Source organism: Nannospalax galili, unplaced genomic scaffold, assembly GCF_000622305.1.
Source record: "Nannospalax galili isolate Female #2095 unplaced genomic scaffold, S.galili_v1.0 scaffold100, whole genome shotgun sequence".
NCBI classification, from domain to species: Eukaryota; Metazoa; Chordata; class Mammalia; order Rodentia; family Spalacidae; genus Nannospalax; species Nannospalax galili.
Genome location: NW_008352891.1, coordinates 14,531,971 through 14,539,334, shown reverse-complemented (window position 1 = coordinate 14,539,334; position 7,364 = coordinate 14,531,971).

The window sequence follows — 7,364 nt, the reverse complement described above, 5'->3', positions numbered from 1 at the left end:
AGGAGGAGGAGGAGGAGGAGGAGGAGGAGGAGAGGAGAGGTCAGGAGAGGAGAGAGAGATGGACAGACACAGCCAGAGGCAGAGAAAGAGAGATAGCAATGGAAGAATCTAGCTTTGCATCTCTTCATGACGTCTAAGTACAGAACCTTGGCAGGATGTCATGGAGACCTTGTGCTCATTCAGATACCTGTTTTCCTTGACGGAGGTGCTGGGTTTTGGAGAAGTCTGAGAACATGAGGAACATGGTCTCTGTGGAGGCCCTAGCTTCTGTGGGTCATGACCTGTGTACCTCAGAAGACCACGAACCTTGACAGTGGGCTGGAAAACCAGGCAGCATCTCTGGGGCTGAGGTCAGTGAGGGGATATGTGGCTGCACACATGTGGGCCCAGGTGCATATACATGTATTGAGATGCTTTTCCATACCTTTTCAAATGCTGAAAAGTTCAGAAGTGCTCTTTCCTGGCTAAGATTCATCCTTTATTACACGACTCACAGCACTTTGTCCTGATTTGGTGATTGTTGTTACCTTTGATTGTGAGCCGATAAAATTCCGTTTTAAATCAGATCATGAAATGGGGAGGGGGAGAAGGATGGAGAGATATAAAGAGAGACAGAGACAGAAACAGAGAGAGGAGAGGAAGAGGAAGAGGGCAAGGGGGAGAGAAAGAAAAAGAACAAGAAAGGGGGGAGGGGAGAGAGAAAAAGGTATTGAGCAGAGGGCTGTGCTGATTTATTCTCAAATGCTGTCCATTTTCTTATCTACTGCGGACTCTCAGACCTTGTATTTTCCCATGGAGTACGGCCTTAAGATCACACCTCATTATATGGTTCAGCTTTTCGGGGTTCTTACTGAAATTGTTTCCAATAACACTTTTAGAACTTTCTGCTTATATGTGGACTGTGTTCCTTTTGTCTGGAGTCCCACTGTAACAGGACGCGATGTGCTTGCAGCAAACACTAAGATGGGTGAATTTACATTAGCCTTAAGAAGGAAGTCACAACGCTCCACAGCCTGGTGCACCCCCACAGGCAGGCTGTAGGAAACTACCCCCATTCCATTGTTGAATGGTTTTATTTTTGTGTAAAATATGAGGTGGGATGATACATAGGTTTATCATGTAGGTAACATTTATTGCAATAATTACAAAACGCATGTTAGGCACCCCATTCATTACTTATAGTAATTGCAAAGTACCATTTTGATGACAGCACCTTAAAAACATCAATTTTATGAATGATTATGTTCTTATTACTAACATTTTAAATCTGCCACCTTAAATAGTGTCACAGACACATGAAATATACTACTGCAGAGGGGCTGTGAGGTGGTTTTTCATGTAGTGTTTTCAAGGTAAGGTTTTGCTAAGAAGCACGGGCTGGTCTCAGCCTCCCTAGTGCTAGGATGACACACGTGTCCCTACGCCCAGTTGCACTGAGGCATAAGGTTCTTAAAACCTTAACCTTACATTTTAAGTCATTCTACAGTGACTACGTTTCCTTTATGTAAGAGGTTGCTTTTCTTTAGTAATAAATAAAAAAATCTTTAAAATCTTCTTGAATGGTATTTTGACTTACTTTTTAAAATGAAGATTTTAGCTAGAGGCAAATATATTTTGCTTCAAAGAACAAAGCACAAATAATGCTTCATGTCATATCACATCAAGAATCTACTACACAAGTGTCTTTATATAATAGTGCATGTATCGTGAAATATACAAACGTATGTTTAGCTATAAAGCAGAATAAACTTGTGCTTGTTTTAATAGCTGGTGCTGGTGGTCAAACCTTTCAACCTCATTGCTTGTTTTCCAAGGGTATTACCATTCTCAGGGTTAGAATGAGGCCAGGGATTGCTTGTCCTGTCAAAGTGAGTCTGGAAAGCCCAAGTCTGATCACAGGAGAGTGCCCGGACTATCTTTCCTCAGAATACAGGCAACAGCTGGGTGGCGTGTGGCCTGAGCTGGCTTGTACCTGCAGGCTCTGAAGGTGATGGAGAACACTGATCCCTAATGACCAAGTAGTTTTCAGCATCACAACCCCATTTTCTTTTAGCTATTAATTTAGGGGCTGTGGACCTGAAGAAATTGCCATTCCTACAGTTGGCAATCATGCAGGGCAATCAGGAGCTTTGAGAGCTGCCTCAGACTCTGATGTGAGCCTGCATGGGTCTGTGTGGCCAGGGCCCTGCTGCTCCCAGCCCAAGACCATGCTGGGCTCAGCACCCACACCTATCCCAGCCCATGGGACTCTTGCAAGCATCAGCCATCACTACAAGGCTGTTCTTCTCAAGGCATTCATGGGTTGTCTGGAGGTCTCCATAAATTCAGGACTCAGTGAGGTCCTTCTGTTCTGTGGGATTAGAAGAAACCTCCAGTATCAATTAAACTACCCTGACTGATGACTCCACATTTTATTATTATGCGGTGACATGGGTTCCTAAATGTTTAAAGGATTTCCATCCCTGGTGGAAGAACATCCATACCCCAGGGAGCAGCAGGAATCACTACAGTCAGATCAGTAGCTCATAAGACTCTCAGAACACTGTATGTGCTCTGTGAAACATCCTTGCTGACCGTCGTCTGTCAGAGCCTCATCAGGAAGGAGATGAGAAGACTATGCATTGAAGTTCAGTGAGGTGGATGATAGAATAGAGGATATTTCTTTGGAGGAAATTCCATGACCAAACATTTGAAGGTAAGAAAGGCCAGGGTGGATGTTGGAAGGAGAGTGTCCTGTTTGGGAAACAGATGCCCAGCAGCAGGAAGGACGGGTTTTGCCCAAAGTGAGGAACACTGTCTTTCTTACCAGGCTGGTCAGAAGTACTAAGTGAGACTCAGGATAAACTGGCAGGTGTACAGGTGACAGGCCACAGAAACATAATGCATTAGGATCAAGGAGCAAGGACCAAGGCTATAGGAGTACTGGGGAGAGCAGTGGAGGAAGGTTCCACAGAAGCAGCAGTGGACAACAGTAGGGTATCTGAAGAGAAAACGGAGGAAACTGGAAAAGGTTCCAAGCATGGATCACAAGAAAATATGGGCTGTGGGTCACAGCTGTGAACTCTGCAGTGAGTGATACCCAGCTCTGGACAGAAGTAAGGCTGCGCTACAATACCGGCAAACCCTTACTGGAGAGAGCATATGTTAAAATGTTAAAGATAGCAGGCCAGATACACCCAGAGCCACACTGCTAAAATCCATCCAATTAAGGTGCATTTTGATTGCTTGGTCTCCTGCTCTCCTTTCTCAGGTCTGAGGGTCGTAGTCCCCTCCAGCTTTCACAGATCCCTGCCTCACAGTCACTCCATTTCTAAAAGTTCTGGTCTGTGGGAACCTCAGGCCTGGGGAGGAGTCCAAGCGAGCATGGCCCTCCACAGTTTCCCATCCCTGGCTGGCTTCAGTCCCTGGCACCATCTTTAGTTTCCACTCCTCTGACTCTGGGTTTTTAGAGATGCTTCCAGGTTAGGCCTGCTTCTGCTGTTCTCTGGGTCTTCTCTCCTACATAGGTTCTCTCCCTCTGACCAGGTGCTGCTGGTTCGGAGGCGCCATCCTGCCTCTACCACATCCCTGAAGCCCCATTCTGTCTCCCTTTGGTGAAGACTGAGTGAGGAATGAATTGGTGGAAGACAAGGAGAATGACTGGGACTGAGTGAGCTGAAACTGAGTGAGCAGAGTCCCCAGGAAGATTGGTCAGAGCAGAAGAGGACCCAGGAAATCTCAGCAGCCAGGTGTGTTTCTGGCACAGGGCAGCCAAAATGCAGGAAGAAAATACAAGGAAAGATGAGCTCCCTGCAGTGCTGAAGAAGACTCATGCACTCATGGACAAGTACTTGAAAGCTTGGCTTTGTGGATCCCAGGAGACCCCGAAGAAGCATCCCAGATCTTTCCACTCACAAGGCGTGAAGATTTCCATGCAATTTCACAACTCCCCCATCTGTTTTCTCTGAGGCAATCAAACCTCAACAATGCTGAGAAATAAACCAAACAAATAAACACATAGCCCAGAATTCTGCAGAAAGCCAGGATTGGTGTGAGTGTTTTTCTTTTGGGGAGGGGATGGCCAGCAGTGGCTTTGTCCCAAGAACCTGAAAATCAGAAAATTTGAGGCCATGTGAAGAGAAAGCCTCTGCTACCCCCTGCCGCTCTGAGTCCATATAGCACTTCGCAGCTCAGTCTAGAAAAGGAGGATGGACTTGGACTTAAATGGGAAAGCTGGAATGTGCTATGCAGTGACAAATCTCAGGACACAGGCTGTCCCTACTCACGAGCTGTACATGTATGTACACATATGTATACACATACACATGTGTGCTTACACACACATATACCAGACTGGGACAGTGATTTATTGGTCTAGTGAGATTCACTTTCACTGTGCCAAGAGCTGTACAATGTCCTGGATGCAGGACAAGGATGGCTGTGATTAAGCCTTGACAGAGTCATCATGAGAAACCAAGATCAGCTTTAGCAGAAACAAGCAGGGAACCTATCAGCACTTCCTGTGCACAGAACCACAGTTAAGAGTTGAATTTCAGGAACTCTGAAAGCAGCATGCAAATGCTGTTAGTTGCACACTCAGTGTAGGCACCTATGTGAAGCACTTGCCTATCACAGGACTGTGTTCACAACAGTGCCCCGGCTCTTTGGGTACACAGCACACTTAGAGGAACACAGACATAAAACCACACCACAGCCCCATCGAGGCCATCTGACAAGAGCCATAGCAGAGGTAAGAACTGTGAGGAACAGCCTCAGGAGCTTCTAGGGAAAGCTGAGGGCTGTGCTGGGTCTGCTTGAAGGATGGACACCTCAGCAGGTAGGTGTAGAGGAAATGGCATTTGCCCTGATTGCAACACACCATTGGTGTTTAGCTATGCCCTGGGCCATGAGAATCACTACTGGTTTTAACAAAAAACAGGAATTTCTTTAAAAGCACTAGATAATTCACCCAGGACTTGCTCTCAGTCTGTTCTAACAGTAAACATTTCATGAGCTTGAATCTCGCTGAAATTTATGTTCCCAGAGGTGCTGCTGAGAGCCTCCTTCTTTGTGCAGTGTAGGGAATGAGCATCTGCGTGGGCCACAATCTCTATCACCCATACTAACGCAATCTACCACTTTGAGATCTGTATTTTCAACCCTTTCCTTAAGGGAAGGTCACTCTTGAAGGAGGGATCCCTTCAGGAGCCTAGTGAGGAAGGTTATAGGAAAAGTCAACTGTCATATCTCAAGGCCCTGTGTGGGCCGTGTGACCATGTTACTCATCAGAGCAGGTGATCCTACAGTGGAGAGGACAGTGTGGGGTCACCCTAAATGACCTAGTGAGTCACCTGAGCCCAGCATGGAGGCTACTGGGGCTCACTGACAGGTCCAAAACATGACATGCCTGAGTGAGGCAGTAGGCCTCTGGCCAGCCTTCCCCACAGGGCAGCAGGCCAGCAGCAGGGAGGAGTCCAGTGAATGATGTGTGTGTCCTGCACCTAGGCTTATTCAAGGAATATTCGTGGAGCTCAAGCTGAAATTGACTGGCCTGCTGGAATGAAGCTTCAGCTCATGAATTTTATCAGCTAGTAATTATCACTTCAAATGGTAAGCATTCAATCTAGTGAAACAATCTAGAGATGGTCATGAATGAGTTCCAAGTATGGAAAGAACTTAATTCCTGCTGTGGCTCCTCCTCTGAAAAGTCAGTCCAGAGGACTCAGGAGTGGAACTAACACTGTTTACAGGATCTTCTGTTCAGAAAGGAACATGAAGTTTTAAATCAAAATTATCTGCCTGGCTGCGAAGGGCCTGTGAAAATGTGCAGGACCTCAGGCCCGTTAATTCCAGGATGATCTCAGTGCCTATGTGAGCAGCATCAAAAATGGGTAGTTAATGTCTCTTGCCCCAAGCATAGGCTACTTGATTTAACTGGGGCCATTCAAATATGCTACTCAGGGGCCCAAAGAAGGTCTGGGTGGGTAGGCAGGTCCTGAACAGATGTAGCAAAAAAATAAATAAATAAATAAAACACAGGACACCTTGGGCACAGGGGCCCAGACAAGTATGACACATGCCAACCAGTGTAAGCACAGATGTGCCAAGTCCTCCAAGCAGAACATTTCCAAATACTTCTACTGCCTGTTCCTTGGCTATCAGGCTTGGACAGGTGGATCTGCCTTGTGTTCTGGGTGAATATAATATCCATTCCCGCAGTGCAAAGCAGGAGCAGTTACCCAGTTTGAATCCTCTGATGACCTCGAAGGAAGATTCACTCTGATTCCAAGAGTGGTACATGCTGGGGGAACCTGTCATTCATGTCCTTCAAGCCACAAGGACAAGTCACAGAAAAACGGAGTCCTCAAGAGCCAGAATGTGGCTCACCTTTATTGAGAATCAATAGAAAAATTCCACATTTTCTTCACCAGAACCCACTGCAAAATCTGCCTTCTCCCCTTATCTGGACTGAGTGCTTTCCCCCTTTACAGGTCTCCACCAGTGCTGGATCAGGGGCAGACAATTGGAGGGCAGACTGTGCTTTAAAACACAGGTTTGGTCCCTCTGCTTCCCTGGGCCTGAAAGACCCGCCACAGGCCTCTCTCCTACCCTCAGGCATCTCTCTGGGGTAAGTCCATTGCACCCTCTGAGCCTTGACTACCCCAGCATCATTCACCCTCCCATCTCCCCCGCCGTTCTTTCCTAATTTGGGTCCTGTCCCATTCCTTGTCTTGGGGCCCCAAACACCTGGGGAACCAATACGGCTTCCTGATCCTTTTCATCCAGACCAACCTAGTGCCTTCTCTGGGCCCCAGGAGCACTCCTTCTGGGCCTGGCCACGCCCTCAAGTCCCTCTGCTTCCCTGGGCCTGCACCACTCACCAGCCTCTTTCTGGGACTCAGGGGCTGACCTTTCCTCTTCCTGATCCTTTGCATCCAGACCAACCCAGCTCCTCAGTGCAGTCCCCAGGAGTCCTTGGGGCCTCTTCCTGCCCCATCTGCCTTTGCATCTCTGGGTGGCATGGACACCAGCTGCTCTAGACCAGCATCTTTCCTGGGCCAGGCTCCCAAGCCAGTCCAACTCCCAAATTCCTGAGGCCAAAATCATTCCTGGAGGGATTCAGACCTTAGGAAAAAGCCTGAAAACATGTGACCCTCATCTGAATTGGGCCTCTGTGGGAACTCCTGAAAACAAAAGCAATCAGGCCACTCCAAAAAAAAAAATCAGAAGAGAGAACTGGAAGCTTAGACTAACCAGACTTTCATGCCCAAAAGGTAAACCACAAAGACATATAAAGTTCACAAAAAGAAGCAGACATAAACTTGAAGGCCTGAGTCTCACACAAGAATCAGAAACTACAAAAGAAATTCACAATGTCAAAATGA